Genomic DNA, 19,245 nt, shown 5'->3' on the forward strand with positions numbered 1-19,245 from the left:
GAGCGTCTTCATCTTGTCCTGACACATTTCTTGACGCGCTTGCAACCATTCCAGGCGGTGGACTTGAAAGGCTTCCTCCACGATGCTGCGAATAAATTCGCGAAGTTCTTCGTTTTTTGTCTTTTCCTTGCGACGACGAGAAACGCAGGAGAATAAACCACACATGGCGTTTTCCACGTATCGGTCAGAATGATGACGCGAGCGCGGTGCCTTTATACAGATAAACGCGTGTGCAAAGAAACGAGAGTGAAACCGAAACTCAGAAGCCACCCGTTGCCGCTAGGAGCGCGCGCGCGCGCAGCAGAGAGTCGAAACCGAAAAACACCCGCGGGCGGCGCAGAGGGCGCTAGGAGCGCGCGCGCGCATGCGCGGACGGGTGAAGCAGAGGGCGCGTGCACAGCCATAGCTGCCGCTGCGTCTCGCCTCAGTCAGTTTCTCTCTGGCTGTCGTGGAAAGCAGACGTGCGCTCCCCGCGCTCGCTCAGCTTCTGGCTGGCTGTCGTAGAGAGCAGACGTGTGTTCCCCGCACTCGCTCAGTTTCTGCCTGGCTGATGAGCAGTCGCCGCGGGGGAAAAGGTGAGTGATTTGACGCGCTCCTTTTCTCGTATGTTTGCCGTGTTTAGCGGTGACCAACGAGGGATTTGACCGCGATCGTGTTAAGTCTTTTCTCGCATGTTTAGACTTGTTTTGCGGTGAGCAAGCCTTTTGTTCGTGTTGACGCATGTTTAGCGATGTGTGCCCAGTGGTTCCCGCCTTGTGTTAGCTGCGTAGTGTTGTGACGTTGAGGTTAGGCCTAAGCGATCGCCCCCGTAAGCCTTTTTACTCGTATGTTTGCCGTGTTTAGCGGTGACCAACGAGTGATTTGACCGCGCTCGTGTTAAGCCTTTTCTCGCATGTGTAGACTTGTTTTGCGGTGAGCAAGCCTTTTGTTCGTGTTGACGCATGTTTAGCGATGTGTGCCCAGTGGTTCCCGCCTTGTGTTAGCTGCATAGTGTTGTGACGCTGTGGTTAGGCCTAAGCGATCGCACCCCGTAAGCCTTTTCCCCCGATGTGTACCATTTTCTCTCCATTGTGTACCATTTAGACCTTTTCTCTCGCATGCCTAGACTTGTTTAGCAGTGCTGTCATTTTTACCTGCCGCTAGTATCTTGTTCTCTGTCTTTCTCGTCTAGAGCTATGATGGTGGCTCCATCTGGTGTGATACCTTGCAACTAAGTGGCCACCTGTCGTCGATCTCTGCAACTGCTGGATGCCAACTACCAACATGGCGAGCGCTGGTCACTCGGGTGTTGCGGAGCGGCTTCTTCGCCGCGGCATCGTTGATTTTCGAATAAATTGTTTCTCTCCACTCTATTTCTATCTTTTTATTTTATTTTCTGCCTATTTTTTTCTTTTTTATGACCACGATTATCGGGAAACGCACAACTGGTCTGGACGCGAGATAGACGTTCCCCAATTAGTGTGATGGCTCCCTGGAGGGTGCTGATTAATGTGGGGTGTCCCAATTAGCTCTAATTGCTAATTATTGGCGTCCAGACGAAGATGTGCGTTTCCGGATAGTCGTCGTCATTCATTACTACTAGAGAGTAGGTCAATCAGGTATTTGCTATCATCTTGCTCATAACTGAGTGCCCGTGGCATGTAGAGAAATTGGCTCACACATACCAGTTTTAGGCAGCACTTCATGTCATAAGCATTGGGCACAGGTTTTTTCAGCCTGGTCACTGAAAACAAATTTTCTAGGCAGTCCTGTGTGAGCCTGCCAGTGAGGAAAAACTTGTAATTGCCTTCGCCGAGCAACTCTTGCTGTAGCTTCAGTACTACGTAAGTGGAAATGACAACACCAGCTTGTGATGGCTTCCAGTGTGAAGTATTTCCTGTTCTCATTCCTAAGACGGTATCCCGAGCAAGGTGAAGTGTGTTCAGAGCTTCTCTGTACTTCGTCATATCCAAGTGGCTCAGAGGAACAACTGGGTGACGAGCAGACATCAAGGTGTACCACTTGGATACAAGGGCCAGGAACCATGCTGTAGTCTCTGCCTCTTGGGGAAGTTCTGCCTTCTGAATGAGGTATCTTATTGCAGGAGGGGATTCCCGGAAAAATTGGACCGCTACCCCAACCTTCATTTTGGTGAAATGTCCAGAGCTAACGTGAATGTCTGACAGCTTGGGCGCGATCTTCAGCTCATTTGTATTGTCGAAATCGATCACAGCTTGAATGTGCTTTACGTTTACTTCGTTGCTCGGAAGCCGATTTTGCTGCACTGTGTCTTCAATGAGCGTGAATGTTCCTGATGCTAGCAGCTGTCCTCTGATATGTTCTTCAACACATGTGCAGGATCTGCCATGAAGTATAGAACCCTGTCTTCCAAACACGGGGGACTGATAGAGCACATGGTTTCAGAGCACCTGTGGCTGGAGAATCCAAGTTGTCGCCACACAGCTCTATTTGCAGCCCCCATGTCGGATGTGACCACCAGAACGCGCAGAGACGTGCTACAGCAGGACTCCACCAAGTTTAGAACAAAGTTCTTCAAGTCGTCGCCATTAACTGACCTTGCAGTGAAATGGTAAGCCACTACTTGTTTCCACCGACTGTTCAAACCACCAAGCATGAAAACAAGTGCGTGGTTGGCGGGTTCCTCTGGTCGATCTGGAAGCGTGGTACCTCCTAACAGAGAATCCTCAGCTCGGTCATACTCATAACCTTGTGCAATTTCCATCTCATTCATGAAGAGTGCACAATCTTTCACAATGTCTTCCAATGTATTTGCCTTTGTGTGCAAGACACTGAGTACCTCGTCCAAAGTCCCATGAGCAAAGCTTAGGTTTTGAAGTCTGCCGCCTAGAGTCCTATTTGATGGCAAAGGGTAGCCCAGATTGCGCAGAAGCTCATAGCCAGATGTTCCACATGCATATTTGATTTGCAGTGCTTGTTTCACTGTAGCTGCAGACCAGTTAATACCACGTGTATTGTCTCTGGACAGGGCTCGCACCTGATCTTCATTCAAAAATTTCAGGTTGTTTCCTAAGGCTTGGCGTTCACACTCCAGTGTCTTCTCCTTTTGTTTGAGCTTCTGTATTGAAGTGTTTGCCTTCTCGTAACTTTCTTTGAGGTTTTCGTACATTTTTGTTATGTCGCTTAGTTGTTTCAACAGCTCAGCCCGTTCAAGGTTCTGGGCACTGTTTGCTGAGGCTGTCAAGTCTGGATCAGCTGTGAGGTCTTGTGCAGAATTGTCTGCTTCTATGGTGCTGTGATCATCAACAGATGCAACCTCATCTGCATGCGAGGCCGTCGGGATTGGCTGGCACTTGTTGGTTCTGGGCTTCGGTGGCTTCCTGTGCTTGGGAGCAGCTGCTATGGAACAAATAAAAATGTGCCACACAGCATAGGTGTGTACCATATATACCAACAATATCACAGTACGCGACTGAAAGGAGCAATCGCAGTGCACTTACGGCGATAGCTGAACAACGTCGGAACCGCGTTCGGTTTCAATTTCTTCCAGCTATCCGCTCGATTCTTTTCGAAGCTCGCATCCTCAACGTGTGCCTACGAAACGATAACATTATACCAATTACTCTCTATGAATGTGTACACATTGCGCATAATAGTTCCTAAACGACAGCTCTTCCTTCACAAAACACTGCACCTGTAAGGAGAGTGGGGAAATCGCCATAAGGAATACATACGCTGCAAATCCGTGAACCGGCTGTCAACTCCCACTTGTCCCGCTTTATTTTCGCAAACCAAAGCTTTCGCCTGTTCTTGTCAGTCGGGAAGCGATACAGCTTCCACCCTTTAGTAGAATGGTTCGAGCGACCTGGAGCGCAGCAGCCGGGCATTGTGGCGCACACAGTGTACACCAATGCAGCGAACTTGGCCACGTAATGGCGGCCACGCAACCTGCGGCGGCGTTCGGCCCTACAAAGAGTGCGCTCACCCTGCAAAGAGGGCGCAACTATCGAGGCACCCTAGGGGAAGGAGCACAGTGCCGCCTCATGCGTCGAAGATGATCTTTAACTTGCGGAAACAAAACAAAAAACAAATGTATCGGGTGACTCTATCGGAACTGGCCTTATATTGGGTTGCATTTTCTGTTTCCTTTTAATCTTTTTCCAGGACGCGAGAGGCGATAGTGTGCTCTTTCTCCCTCTCACATTGGGGGTGAAAGAAAGACGCGTCTTCTAAGAATAACAAATAATAACGAATAAATAATAATAAATAATGACTCATCACAGAAGAATGAAACCAAGTGCATAGTGTTACCAGTGACCTGGAGCATTTAATAGTGTTTTTTGTCGCGCAATTAACTGATTAATTAATTAATTTAATTTTCTAACTTTTTAATTAGGAGGATTACACCGGAGATTTCAATTGTGAAGTTGTGGGCGTTGACATGAGAAAGCAAATGCAGTTTGTTGCAACTCTCTAGCTCATACGAGTCCTTTTTCTTCCGGGCCAGCAGAAAGGGCCCGGAGTTCCGAAACTACTACGGAATCAGTTGTCCGTCGCGCGAAAAGAGCGCTTGATTGCAGCGCTTTCTCACGGACGCTTGACGAACAAGCATTGATGCCGTCCGTTCCGCCTATGCTGTTATCTGTCACGGGTGCGGGGACACCAGCAAGGTCACCGCGGCCCTTTATCTTGAGTCTTTGTTTTTTAGGCGTGAAGCGACACAAAACACGGGAAGCGGAAGATATCTGCTCACGGCTTACCTTGAACCACGAGCGCGAGATTATTAAATCAATAGGAAAGAAAGAAAAGCCAAGGTATATCTAAACTGGTAGCGCAACTCCCATAGGCCCCTGTGTCTTCATAATGACGCCATGATAGAGACGGTCAGCGCCATCCATCCGTTGAGCGGACTACTACGATTGTAAATAAATGATGTCAGGGATGACGTCAGCACTATGAATAATTAGTAGTGCATAATTAGCCACGGCACATTTACATTCGCGCACTTTGTCTGCGTTGTATACCCTTTCCCTCACCCAACCAACAACACCAGACGAGAATGCAGAAAAATAATTCACATCAGGTTTAATTAAACATATCAATTCGAAATACATAGAGTTATGACAGATTTATACAATTCCAGACTGAAGGGCATCGTGATGACCACACAGAAATTAGGAAGATTCACTTAAGTTCCATTTCTCTCCTTGAGCTACACGTACACCTAGTGATTAGACGTTTGCAATTATTCAGTGAGTGGCTATATATATAGGTAAATTGCAACGAAACATGGCATCGTTGGTGCACAGCTGATTCCTGCTAACACTCACGCTATCATGGCCGCTCGTCCCATGACGAATTTTTTTTTTTTCGCGGGGCCAGCAACAGGGGATGCATTGTATTTATCTGTTCACACAAGTGGTTCTTGGTCTACAGCTCCGAGATGTGAACGTCGTTTCCTGTTTAACTCAAAAAGTGTACCAACTCAGTATTACAATGCACGGACACAATGCACGGATACAGAGATACACGGATAAACACGCCTACTGTGACACATGCGCAAAAGGAGCAGGACACGGAAATGTACTCGGGTGGTAGATGATTTCGTATATATGCACGAGCGGGGCAACAGAAAGTTTTTTTCTACATTGAAATTATGAGTAACCTATTAGTACACACACAAGCCACGCCCATGTTGTGAAGTTTTTGTGTTTACGACCGTACCTCTGCTGTCAACACCCAGGATCGCTCGCGCATCTTGCTGGTGGCTTTGCCGATGGGTCTGATTTGGTATTTTCGCTTGTTTACGCTACCAGTTTAGATATACCTTGGAAAAGCTGTGGATTATGAAATTTATGAAGCCGCTCTTTTACACCTTTTCATTTGCACCTACTTTCTGCGTTGTAGCACAAGTTATGTCTTTTCCAACGAAGAGACAGTAGGTACGATGCTTGTCCTAGATGCTGCACAGGGCAAGCAAGAAAGGAAAGAAGCAAGTGAGCATGTAAATAATAACAATAATAATTGGGGGGTTTATGACAATACAGGGTGTCCCAGAAAACGTGTCATTGAATTATAATAAAAAAACTACGCCACCTAGAATCACGCGGTCAACAGCATTTGTTCTTATTAGGTTTTTGCCACCTCCTAATGTGAATGTCGTGTACTCCAAGCTTAATTATGTAAATATTTGCGAACTGAACTCGGAAATTTGCCAAGTAAAGGTCACTTTTTTAGTCCACTAATATGAAGAGCGTGCCGAGTTCACTCAAACTCATGATAATTCACACTGATATTCACGAGCTATCCCATCGGAAAAAAATAGCCGAATATCATGCTTTTCGGAGCATCGAACCATAGCGCGCGATGACTTTTTGAGCACAATCGCTCTCAGTGCGACGAAAGGAGGTTCCGAAGCCAGCCCACAGAGTGATATTACAAAAAGTAACACTTCCTAAAATTGGGAGAGGGAAAGCATTATCCCAGCGAAAGTCGGATGTGATAAGCCGTTCCTGTTTTATCTCTTTCTGCGATGTCGGGGAGGGCTGGGTTTCCAACCTCCTTTCGTCGGACTGACAAATATTGCGCTGAAAAATTCATCGTGCGCTATTCTGTGCGACCTCCGTAGAGCATGATGTTCGGCCATTTTTTCCAATGGGATAGCTCCTGAATATCCCTGTCAATTCTCATTAATTTGACTAAATTAGACACGCTCTTCACATTGGTGGGGTGAAAAAGTGACATTTACTAGGCAAATTTCCGACTTAAGCTCGCAAAAATTTACTTAATTAAACTTACGTTACACAACAGTCACATGAGGAGGTGGCAAAAACCCAGTAAGAACAAATGCCATTGACCGCATGACTCTAGATGGTGTAGGTTTTTAATTATAATTCAATGACACGTTTTCTGGGACACCCTGTAAAGGGGAGATAACGGTGATCATGACCGACGCCACGGTAGTAGGGTCTGTGAATTAATTTTGCCCACTTGGAGTTCTGTAACGTGGGTGGAATCTTACACACGGGAGATCGTATGTAAGTCACACCCGGAGACGGCATGCCTAAGCAAACCGTGCCTTCAAACAAATTGCTTGCGTCTCCGCCCGCGTTCAGAGCACGCGAGCTTGGGAATGGAAGGAGGAAACGCTATTAACCAAGCCATCGTCTTTTTTTTTTCAAACTGGCAACCGAAGTTTGTTCAAGCAAACAAAGAATTAAACGAGTAGATAAAAATAGTATGCCTTCTTTTTCATCCAACTTATTTTACAGAACATTGAACAGGTATTTTAACATGACCGAAACAATACTATGTACATTCAGAGCAGGTGTTCGAAGAGATCGCCTTCCTCAGTCACACAAAACATGCATCTCTTAATTGTGTCCTCCGTTGCCCTACGCAACGTGGCCGAGGGGATTCTACGGCACACTTCCGTGATCCTCGCCTTAAGGGCGTCAGGTGTTGTTGTCTCCTGGTCGTACACGCGATCCTTCAGATATCCCCACAGGAAGAAATCTAACGGCGTCAGGTCTGGGGACCTCGCAGGCCACGACACAGGTTCGTACCTTCCTATCCATCGGCTAGGAAATGCCCTGTTGAGATAGGCACGAGCATGGCTAGAGCTGTGGCCGGGTGCGCCATCGTGCTGAAACCACAGCTTGCCAAGCCGTGCCAGTAGAACGTTGGCGCAGATCTCTTCCACGGGGCCCAATAGAATCTCATTGAGGTACCTTACCGCGGTCAGTGTCCCATCAAGGAAGACGGGGCCAATGTGAGCTCCGTCGCAGATACCGCACCACACGTTGAGCGACCGCTCATACTAGCGGCGCGTCCTTCCATGCCAATGCGGATTAGTAGCGCTCCAGTAATGAGCGTTTTTCAAGTTCACCTGTGCGTCACTAGAGAAATTTGCCTCGTCAGTCCATATGACATTTCTTAGAAATTGGGGGTTCTCATCGACGATCTGCAAAAGCCAGTTGGCGAAGTGCAACCGGCTTTCAAAGTCCTTTTGCTCCAACTGTTGGTGAAGTTGTATGTTTTGTGGATGGAGGCCTGCTTCTTTTACCACTCTAAACACCGTGGACAACGGGACGTCTGTCTGCCTGCTCGCCTTGCGGCGGCTAGCTTCGGGATAGGCCTCAACAAATGCCAAGATGTTGATGCGAGCATCGCCTAAAAGCTCCGCTGGCCTACAACGCTCCTTGGTGAACCTGCCATATTGTTTCAGCGCCTCGTATTGACGGACAATAGTCGATGGGTGTGGTCTTGTGCCAGGATGCCACCTCTGAAATATCTTGACTGCCTTTTTCTTTTTGCCCCCTGCAGCACCTAGGGCAAGAACCATGTCCGCTTTCTGTTCGTTGGAGTAGGGCGTTGTTTGTCCCTCAGAGCGTTCAACAAAGAATGTCGGCACGGTGGTAGCCCACAGCTTTTCTTTCTTTCTTATTGATTTAACAATCTCGCGCTCGTGGTTCAAAGTAAGCCGTGAGCAAATATCTTCCGCTTCCCGTGTTTTGTGTCGCTTCACGCCTAAAAAACAAAGAATCAAGAGATAAAGCGCCGCAGTGACCTTCCTGGTGTCCCAGCACCCGTGACAGATAGCAGCAACAGCATAGGCGGAACGGACGGCATCAATGCTTGTTCGTCAAGCGCCCGTGAGAAAGCGCTGCAATCAAGCGCTTTTTTCGCGCGACGGAAACTGATTCCGTCGTAGTTTTGGAACTCCGGGCCTTTCTGCTGTCCCGGAAAAAAAAAGACTCGTATGAGCTAGAGAGTTGCAACAAACTGCATTCGCTTTCTCATGTCAACGCCCACAACTTCACAATTGACATCTCCGGTGTAATCCTCCTAATTAAAAAGTTAGAAAATTAAATTAATTAATTAATCAGTTAATTGCGCGACGAAAGCACTGCAATGAGTCATTATTTTTTAAAGGTGGGGTCAATCTTAAATGGAACACCCTGTATACAGGGTGTCCCAGAAAACGTGTCATTGAATTATAATAAAAAAACTACACCACCTAGGGTCATGCGGTCAATGGCATTTGTTCTTACTGGGTTTTTGCCGCCTCTTCATGTGAATGTCGTGTTACGTAAGTCTAATTGCGTAAATTTTTGCGAGCTTAAGTCTGAAATTTGCCTAGTAAAGGTAACTTTTTTACCCCACCAATGTGAAGAGCGTGTCTAATTTAGTCAAATTAATGATAATTGACAGAGATATTCAGGAGCTATCCCATCGGAAAAAATAGCCGAACATCGTGCTCTACGGAGGTCGCACAGAACAGCGCATGATGAATTTTTCAGCGCAATCTTTGTCAGTCCGACGAAAGGAGGTTGGAAACCCAGCCCTGCCCGATATCGCAGAAAGAGATAAAACATTCACGGCTTATCACGTCCGACTTTCGCTGGGATAATGCTTTCCCTCTCGCAATTTTAGGAACTGTTACTTTTTCTACTATCACTCTGGGTGCGTTCCAAAACAAACCCTCGGGTCGAGTAGGTCACATGACCGAGTTGTACCATGTGACCACAGAGTACGCACCCGGTCGAGTAGCTTTGGGAACGCATGGGGGACACCGACCGAGTTAAGATGGAGGCCGGTGTCAACACTGCTCTCATCTCGCGCGCGTCAGATTCATTTTACAGAGACGACGATAACGACGACTGGGAATGTATTGTGAGCTGTTTACGGGAGTCACCATGCCCCGTCAGACATAGTTGCACTCTGTCTTGTCGGCCCAGTGGGCATTTGGCTTTTTCAGCACTTTGTGTATATATAGTTACTTGTTGCAGTTACATTCAGAGATTCCTTGTCTGGTACTATTTCTTCCAAGACACTGCAGAATTATTCTTAAGTCCCTCTATTGGAGAATGAAAAGGAAAAGCAACTGACATTGTCGTGATTTATTTGTTAATTTTTTGTGGGACGGGAGTTTTCACGTACCATTAGCTACCCCAAATGCATAAAGTGGATACATCCCGTTGCATTTCGTAGTCAAAAGAAATAAAAAAAAGAGAAATGGTAACACCATGACGACAGAAGATGAAAAATACAAAAGGTGGAAGCTGCTGGTTGGAATCCTGGAACTGAGGTAGTGGTGCGGACGTGGTTTGGGTCACGGAAATGTCCGCGGCGTCGGAGTCGAATGTGAGCTGAACGGCTGAAACAAAACATGTAATCAGAGCGCGATGAAGCGGTTCTGATAGCACACGTATCGGGGAGCGCGCAAACGCCTCATGCTTCATTTATCTTGAAAGAAGTCTGAGCTTGGGCGAAAAGACGGGAAATTCGTGACAGAGTTCTGTCGTGTTGTCCCTTCCTTCCACAGCTCAGAATTTAGCCAAGTTCCACCCAAGCATTTATCCACCAGCTAGCCTGCGCCTATAGTAGTACATATTTTATCTGAAACCTGTTCACACGAACGTACCGACAAACCCTCTTACGACTGTGAAGGTAAAGGAAGAAAAGTAAAATTTCATTTAAAATCCCATTTCCAACACACGCACACAAAAGTAATAATAATAATAATGCTGGACAGTAATAGCCCTTGCTCCTAATATAGTTTTGAACGTTTCACATAGAGCTCCGCCTTAACAAGGAACACGTGACTACAAGGCAGTGAAAGAAATAAACATTGCAGGGCAGCTGTTAGTGAACATATGCTAAATAGATAATGGAAAAGCAACGTACATGGAGACAAAATAGAAAAGCGCACCAGCGAGACTCACTTTTTCCTGGGAAATGTATCCGGCTCGCATGTCTTTGGGCGTTCGCCTGGTCCTCAAAAACCATGTGGCACAATCCGCATAGGAAGAGTGTTGCCATTTTGGTGTCCAGTTGTGTATTGATAACCCGTTGTGGAGGTCGAGGCTTTTTGACAACCACACGTTCAGCTGGTTTCGATGCCGCGCTTTCGCGGAAAACAGCAGACGACAAAAGCATGACGTCATTACTCGGGCGAACCTTCACTGACCGGCCTTCGGAGGAGAGTTGAATCGAGTTAACTCTCTCCTTACTCTACCTTGTTTCGGAACGCGGGTATTGACGTCATCGAGTTACTCGACCCGGTTTTCGAACGGCGCTTCGGGCAGAGCGCTACTCCCGAGTTGACTCGAGTAGGTTTTGGAACGCACCCTCTGTGGGCTGGCTTCGGAACCTCCTTTCGTCGCACTGAGAGCGATTGCGCTCAAAAAGTCATCGCGCGCTATGGTCCGTGTGCTCCGAAAAGCATGATATTCGGCTATTTTTTCCTATGGGATAGCTCGTGAATATCACTGTGAATTATCATGAATTTGAGTGAATTCGGCACGCTCTTCATATTGGTGGGTTAAAAAAGTGACTTTTACTTGGCAAATTTCCGAGTTCAGTTCGCAAATATTTACTTAATTAAACTTGGAGTACATGACATTCACATTAGGAGTTGGCAAAAACCTAATTAGAACAAATGCTGTTGACCGCATGATTCTAGGCGGCGTAGTTTTTTATTATAATTCAATGACACGTTTTTTTGGGACACCCTGTATATATATATCGATATATATCGATGTTATATTCATCATCTGACCTGATGAGGAGACGTCTCTAAAATTATTCTTGGGTGATTTGACGCCGGATCAGGCACAGTGGTCCGGTCGACCTCGCCATTTTTTTCTTTCAAACATATATTAAAGCCTTGTCCCTAGGAGGCATATTGGCGCTGAAAGTAGTTGAAAATAATTGATGGTTCCTACGCAGTTTGACGCCACGTATCTCCATAACTATTTGACATATTCAGCTGAATTTTTTCCGGCGTATTGTCTGGTGTGGGTAGCATTGCATCTTAAGTTCTGAAGATCCTAAGGTTTGCTTTAGAGGAGACAAAAAATCGCAATTTTGCCTCATTTCTAAAATATGGTACGTTTTGGGAACCTCACAACTCGTCCCCCAGTTGTGATACCCCAAAGTAATATACATCATTGTGTTCGTCTCGAAATGGCCTTTCTTCGCATAGCGACTACATCGTATAGTGAATTAGGTAAAAGCCCCCAACAGTCTTTTTGCGAGGGGTGTCAACGGAAAATGCGTAATTTCGACAGCGCGCATCCTATAGTGTATTCCCACTCGTGACATCGTTCATTTTACTCACAAACGTTCTTCATGACGACTCAAAACAGCACATCAAAAAAGTTTGCTTCAGAGATGGTGGAAGTTACGTCCGTAACTCAACGCCCTTCGCGACGTAACTTCGACCATCTCTGAAGCAATTCTTTTTATGTGCTGTTTTGAGTCGTCATGAAGAACGTTTGTGAGTAAAATGAACGATGTCACGAGTGGGAATACATGGGATGCGCGCTGTCAAATTTACGCATTTTCCGTAGACACCCCTCACAAACAGACTGTTGGGGGCGTTGCCCTAATTCACAATACGATGTACTCGCTATGAAAAGAAAGGGCGTTTCGAGACGAACACAATGATGTAGATTACTTTGGGGTATCACAATTTGGGGACGAGTTGTGGGGTACCCATATTTTACAAATGAGGCAACTTTGCGATTTTTTATCTCCTCAAAGGCAAACCTTAGGATGGGATGTTTAGGATCTTCAGAACTTAGGATGCAATGCTACCCACACCAGACAATAAGTGGAAAGAAAATTCAGCTGGATATGTCAAATAGTTATGAAAACACGTGGCCTCAAACTGCGTAGGAAGCGCAATGGTCGAAATGCCCACCATCTGAATGATAATTCATTAAAAATAACCTCCAATTATTTTCAACTACTTTCAGCGCCAATATGCCTCCTAGGGACAAGGCTTTAATATATGTTTGGAAGAAAAAAAAAATGATGAGGTCGACCGGACCACCCTGCCTCATCCGGCATGAAATCACCCTCTTGTAACCTTCAATTCTTTGTACAATGCCATGTCACTTCTCACACCGGTCGGCTAATTTTCTTGATGTTTCAGTGTCTCTTAAATCTGGTGAACTGAGCCATAGACATCTTCAAAACACCTACAAGTCGGAGTCTTGTGTGAAACATTGTGGACGATTGCTACGACTAAAACGTATTTGTTCTAACCATAATGACTTCTCTAGCTATGCGCCCGAGATGACCCCTGTTTTCTAAATCGTGGGTACCCAGGGTCATCATAGACATGAATGTCCCTTCACAACTGAAATGAAAAAGAAACCGAAAGGAGTTCATTCGAGTTTGTCCGATAAATTCGAAAAGTCGGATCTCAATATCTTAAGAAAAAAAGGTGCATTTCCTTAAAACAAAATTATTTATTGCCTGCATACAATATGCAGGTTTTACATATGTCATTTTTCCTAAGATACAAGCACTTCGTCTTACAAACAGCATAACGCACAGCACGATACTAAAATTAAACAATGACATGCCACAGTCTTCCTCCTCAGACACTGACCCCTCAAGGAAACAACAGACGGTGTTTCGCCTAGAAGGATTGCCTTGGGAGCTTCGGGAAAATGAAATGGGTCAACCGGTGTACCGATCCCAGAACAATGGCACGGACTTTGTGATGCGCACGATGACCTCTTGAAAGTTTGTGCGGCATCTGCAGTCCACTCTCCTGTTAGTGCTCCATTGGTCCGCACGTCAGCCATTTCGTGGCTATGGATCAGAACCAATCAAGGTTTGTGCCATCCATGCAGAGGTCCGGAAAGCCCGTGCTGAAATACGACAGTCGCCAATGGCCAGCGTGCGTGCTGGAATTTTCCTACATGTCATCAAACCCGAGGGATCCCTTACGAAAATAAACGACTCCTTTCAATTGACCGTCAATTGACTAAAGTCAACGAATGCCAGTGCAATGTCAATTTACATTTAATCTATGGGTGATTGATTCTTATCGTTTTCTTATTAATAATTGGCCGGTGTCTTTATATTGTGTGGTTTATACCGGTGTTGTTATATTGACTGGTGATTGACTATTTTTCGATTCAGATTTGGCACTGTATTCACTGATTCTTATGTGCCTTTTTATGGACTGGTGATTGACTATTTTCAATTGAGAATGGGCACTGTGTTTATTGACTCTGTGTTCCGCGGTGCCTGCGAAAGCTGCAGGTGCCCCGTGCCCCTGAAACAACTGGTACGACATCCCTGCGAACGCCAGGAGTCACAGTGTACAGGACGTATTGAAGGGTTACTTGTACCCACTAATACGCGAGATACATTGTACCTCCCGAGCTCCCTTACAGAAAGTACAGAAAGATGACCTCCAGGCTTCGCAAAAAAGGAAATGAAAGGAAGAAAATGCTCCAAGGACATCGAACATGAAACACAAAAATTTATTGGCTTGCACGTACCTTTAAATTGCATCCAGAAAGCATACCCGATTCACTAATCCCAACACACACATATGGAGTAGCCGCTGCATAGACACACAACCCATCCGATGCACCAGGCAGCCCTCCAAACGTCGAACACACAATCCTCGAAACTTCGAACGGGCTGGCACTGCAAAGCTCAATGAAGATCACCCTTACTGACAACACGACAGTTCCTCAAACGAAATGGCCGACGAACAATTGTCCAAGCAAGCGGCACCCAGACACGCTTCAATGTGAGAAGCAGTAGGAATTTTGCACGCGTATGCGTGACCGTTGAGACAGGAAACAACTTGTAGAGAAACCGAAGTGAATATCACGATGGTATTGTTCCAACGTGAATGCTGGAATAGTACGTCATTTTCTAACTCATGTCCTTGCAATCGAGAGTCCCACGGTCACCTATAACGAAAGAATACAATTAATTTCGCTTGTATCGTCGCTTCACCGATGTAGCCGATCCTCTCCTGTCGCCATTTGCAATGCGTCCACCGCTTGCAACAGAATGTACTTCGATGGTTAAACACGAGTAAAACGCAGGTGTCGCACGATGCATCACAGCTAGGTTGACTTACCTTAAGCGAACATTAAACCTGTACTTAAAAAGCAAGGTTGTCGAGTTAGCCAGATATCCCACATTGGACACCCTCCGATCTAACCCTAGGAACGAGGCTTAGACAGAAGTGAGCACAGTCTCGAACAACTGCGGGGGGGGGGGGGATACCCCCCCGGACCCCCCGCGCGTATAATATGTACTGACCTAACATAACCTACCCTCACTAAGGAATTTGCAACTTACAGCGCAATTTATTACTAGTGACGCGCGACTTCCGGTTCGCCTTGTTCCCAGGAGGGGGTCCGATATGGGAATTTTGCAATTTCGCAAGGCTGTCATCCTTCCCAAAGGCGAGGTTGCAGGTTGCAGCGCAGACAACGGGCAACAACGCGGGAAGCGGGAAGGGAAGGAATGCACTGCGGAAGAATACGCGGTGCCATGTCACTCCTCAACGGCGGAGCGCGGAGCAGCGTAGTACGCTCCAACTGAAGGCACATATTCATCCGATACACACATTGTTCAACCAACACACGAGTACACGGTTCAGGAGGCACACATATTATTCAGCGGACACAAAGCCGTTCCATAGCGACGTGACGGCTTCGTACCTGCTGAAATTTGGCGATGGGGATCGCTGTGCTTGCTACTTGATAACCGTTATGGCTGTGTACCGGCTGCGCTTTCTGCGGTAAAAAAGTAACGCAAAATTCAATTTGCTGCCGGTTGACTCATGGCAATTAAAATGCAGTCAATTTGTGTCAACTATTTGTCAATTGGCTTTTGATTGACTAAATTTAATAAAAAATAAAGGAATTAGGAAGTCAATACGGTCAATAAAAAGGAAGTCGATCGTCAATTAAAAGTAAATTTTCATTTTTGTAAGGGGGCCCTTCGTACAGCATTATCGCTGTACCTCCTGTTTTGTGCTGCGGCCGGTGTAGCTCATCTGACACTGCGAAATGGCATCTTAGCTACTCACCCAGATAATTTAACCACTGCTTGCTCGTGCGATCCGACATCCTCAAAGCAGTCAGCTGCTGAAGTTCTCTCGAAACGGTATATAGGTGAAGTACGGACTGAAATCTGGCGAACAAACAAGAGACCCTGCGATGCTTATAACACTGCTCTTTCGGCCGTAGATAGTAACTTCGACGGATACGTCGAAGACGTGCGAGTGGGCATAACATCAAAGCTTGTGTCTGCATATGGATATGCCTCCAAGCGTCGTGCTCTGTCCTATAACCGGAACATTCATACCATGAGAAATGTGATAATTGGAAATATCCCCAAGGAGTTGCAGAAATCCATCACGAACCAAGACTTCCTCAGGAACGAAGAATGCACACCAGGAAGAGAGATGCTGGTATTTTTGACTGATATGAGGATCTGCGGGTTGTGTTAGCTGCAGACTGCGTCCTAGGCGACGGCAACTTCGCGTATTCCCCACCGGAGTTTACCAATCTCGGACAGCTCTACACTCTGCATGTGATTGTCAACGGAGGGTCCCACCCAATGGTGTACTGCCTAATCGAATGGCGTCACCAGCAGGCATACGAGGTACTTTTCCAAATCATAAAGAACACCTCGACTGCACCTTGTGGACATCTCGAAACGCTAAAGCATGCTGCAACGTGACTGTTTGACTTTGAGCTTGGTGCAGTTCAGGCAGTTATTGCTGTGCTCAGTGTGGGCCCTGTCCGACAACGTATCACAGTTTATGGTTGTGCATTTCATTTTACAAAGGCACTGAATGATGACGCGAATAGCTCTCAGCGCCTCACTTTAGTCCGCGAAGGAACTCGCGAGTTTCATCCCCTTGCCCCAAGAACACAATATCCTCAGGTCATCCCACGGATGCTCCATTGGGACAGGAATAACATCCCTCGGACATCCCCGTATGGTCCTCAGTTTGTCAGAAAAGCGTTAAAATGCTACACCTCGGGCCATCTCCAGAAGCTCCACAGGAAGTGTTCCAAAAACACAATCAGTAGGGTTTTAGAGCAAAACACGATATCTTATTGTGATTATTTATTTATTTATTTATTTTGACAAAGGTGGATCATCTTGACTACAAGGCCGTTTTTCTCATTTCGGGACTTGTTCAACCTTACTCACCAGCTTTTCGTTTGCTCCTTTTTATTTGTTTATCCTATTTCTCATAACGCACAAAGAGCGCGGCGGTTTCAAAGCAAGCAGAAAGAAATATCAGAGATTCCGAAAAAAGTATTTCCAGGAGCATTATGTCCGAAAGGTACATAGCAGGCATCGATCACTGTACCTATCGCATACTAAGCGATACTAACAGATACTATTTATTGCTTGTTACGCGTCCACCCGTAAATACGAGAGCCTTGGTCGCTTCCAAATTAAAAACGAAGGGTGAGCTGCTAAGTTTAATTTGATTATGCAAACAAATAATACAACAAACGAGGAACTGCTTAGAATATTAATTTCATATTGATGCAAATCCTGTGTTTCTTACTCCATTTGGTTTGAGACGTTCGGTGGGACCTTGAAAGGTCAAGAACAGTGCAACAGAATTGCGCACTTCTGTCTTTTTCATGGCAAATGCTCCATGTGTCATAGACAGTCACCGTTTTTTGGGAAGAGGAATCTTACGCAGGACCGCACTCTGTTTATGAGAAATGCCATCCAGCCCCAGAGATCGACCCAAAAACAAAAGAAATGTATCACTCGTTATTTGGGAGTCTCAGCAGGTAAGCTGTACAAAATAATATTGTTCATCCAGTCAGTTACCCACAGGGACGCGCACAGGACGTACTTGAATGACTCCTCGTGGACAATCCGTGAGTATCGCCCTCAGGACGTCCTGCAGATTCATATCGAAGGACGAGGACATGATGACACTTTGGGGACATCCCCAGGACCGCGTGCGTTCTTTCGGTGGATATTCTCTCGAAGAAAACATATAACTACGAGATGATAAGTTACCTAAAATTCATTACATAACTGCTTTGTTAGGAAATTTCTCATCAAAGAATTGATAGCAGAATGGGATATATTCCTCGTTGAAAGCCATTCCAGATTTTAAGCGGGGATACGAGTGAAACGGTATCTCCAATTCACGATTTTTCCGAGTGTAGATGGTGCCACACGAACATAATAGACTCAGCCTGGTGATAGCTGTAATCATTACCCTTGGTACAAGTAACTCACACCTCCGCGGGATTGTGTAGTGTCACAAACACGTGTGATATCCGAGACTAGTAAGATGCAGGGATCTCACACCATGTATGGGTTGCCCAGGTCAACTCAGCTACAGAAAAAGAAGGAAAGAAAGAAGGAGGTCCCGACGAAGGTGAATTCTTCCTTTTTGTCCTTTTGTGGATTGCATCAGGTAACTTCTTGGGGTTATCTTAGCTTGTCTGACTTTCTCGACTCCGCGCAAAATCCAAATGTTATGTTTTGTTCGCCCCCGCTGATTTATATTCACCTGGTGATTTTTCTTTGGTGCTGAGTTCCCACACTACAGCATTTTGCAGACGGAAGCCAACTGAGGTGTATTGTCAGAAAAAGTGTGCCTTATGCATTGATTAAACATGTGTACTCATAATATAAATTACCTGCACTTTATGAAATTATGAAATATTGCCTATTGCAATATTGAGCACTTTAAATATATGAAAAATCTAACGACATGCTTGTGTTTGAGGGTACGTACCTCACTCTGTAGACCGAAAAAAGGCCGAAAATTCAGAACACCGTACTATTGAAAGGCAGACGCTACTAAGAAAAGAAAAGTATATTCGAAAAGTTACAACTGCTACATAAGATAGTTCCACAACGTTGAGCTAAAGACAGGTATTGGGAATTAATGTTCTAAATGCCTTTTATGGCTTTAAAATAACATTTAATGATCTTGTCAAGCTGCTTTTATGTCACTTTTTGGCACAGTCCTTCTGTATATTGGGCTTGATAGTAGTAATCGTTGACCACTAGCTGACAACAACACTACAAGGCCTCTGGACCCCGAGGAGGAGGAGGAGGAGGACGAGTGTCGTTGGGAGGAACCGAGAGGTCTGCCTGCCTAATTAGGCGGCATGTTTCTCGGGAAGGGAAAGGTGGTGGAGAGGAGGAGAGGAAAGGGTGAAGTGGAAGACCGAGCGGAATCCGCTCGGGGGGAGGATAGCTGCGTCCATGGGCCGACTTCAGGGGAACTGTGCCGGCATACGCCTATTACACATCTGAGGAAAACCCAGGAAAAACCCCAGACGGCACAGACGGCCCGCGGATTCGAACCGCGGACCTCCCAGTCTCCAAGCGCACGTGTTACCGCTGTGCCACCAGAGCTGGTCCTCAGGACCCCTCACAGTAATTAGCCGGCGTTCACACGGGGCAACTTTTCCCAGCAACTCGAAGCAACTCAAACCAATGTCTTTC

Source organism: Ornithodoros turicata, chromosome 4, assembly GCF_037126465.1.
Source record: "Ornithodoros turicata isolate Travis chromosome 4, ASM3712646v1, whole genome shotgun sequence".
Lineage (NCBI taxonomy): Eukaryota > Metazoa > Arthropoda > Arachnida > Ixodida > Argasidae > Ornithodoros > Ornithodoros turicata.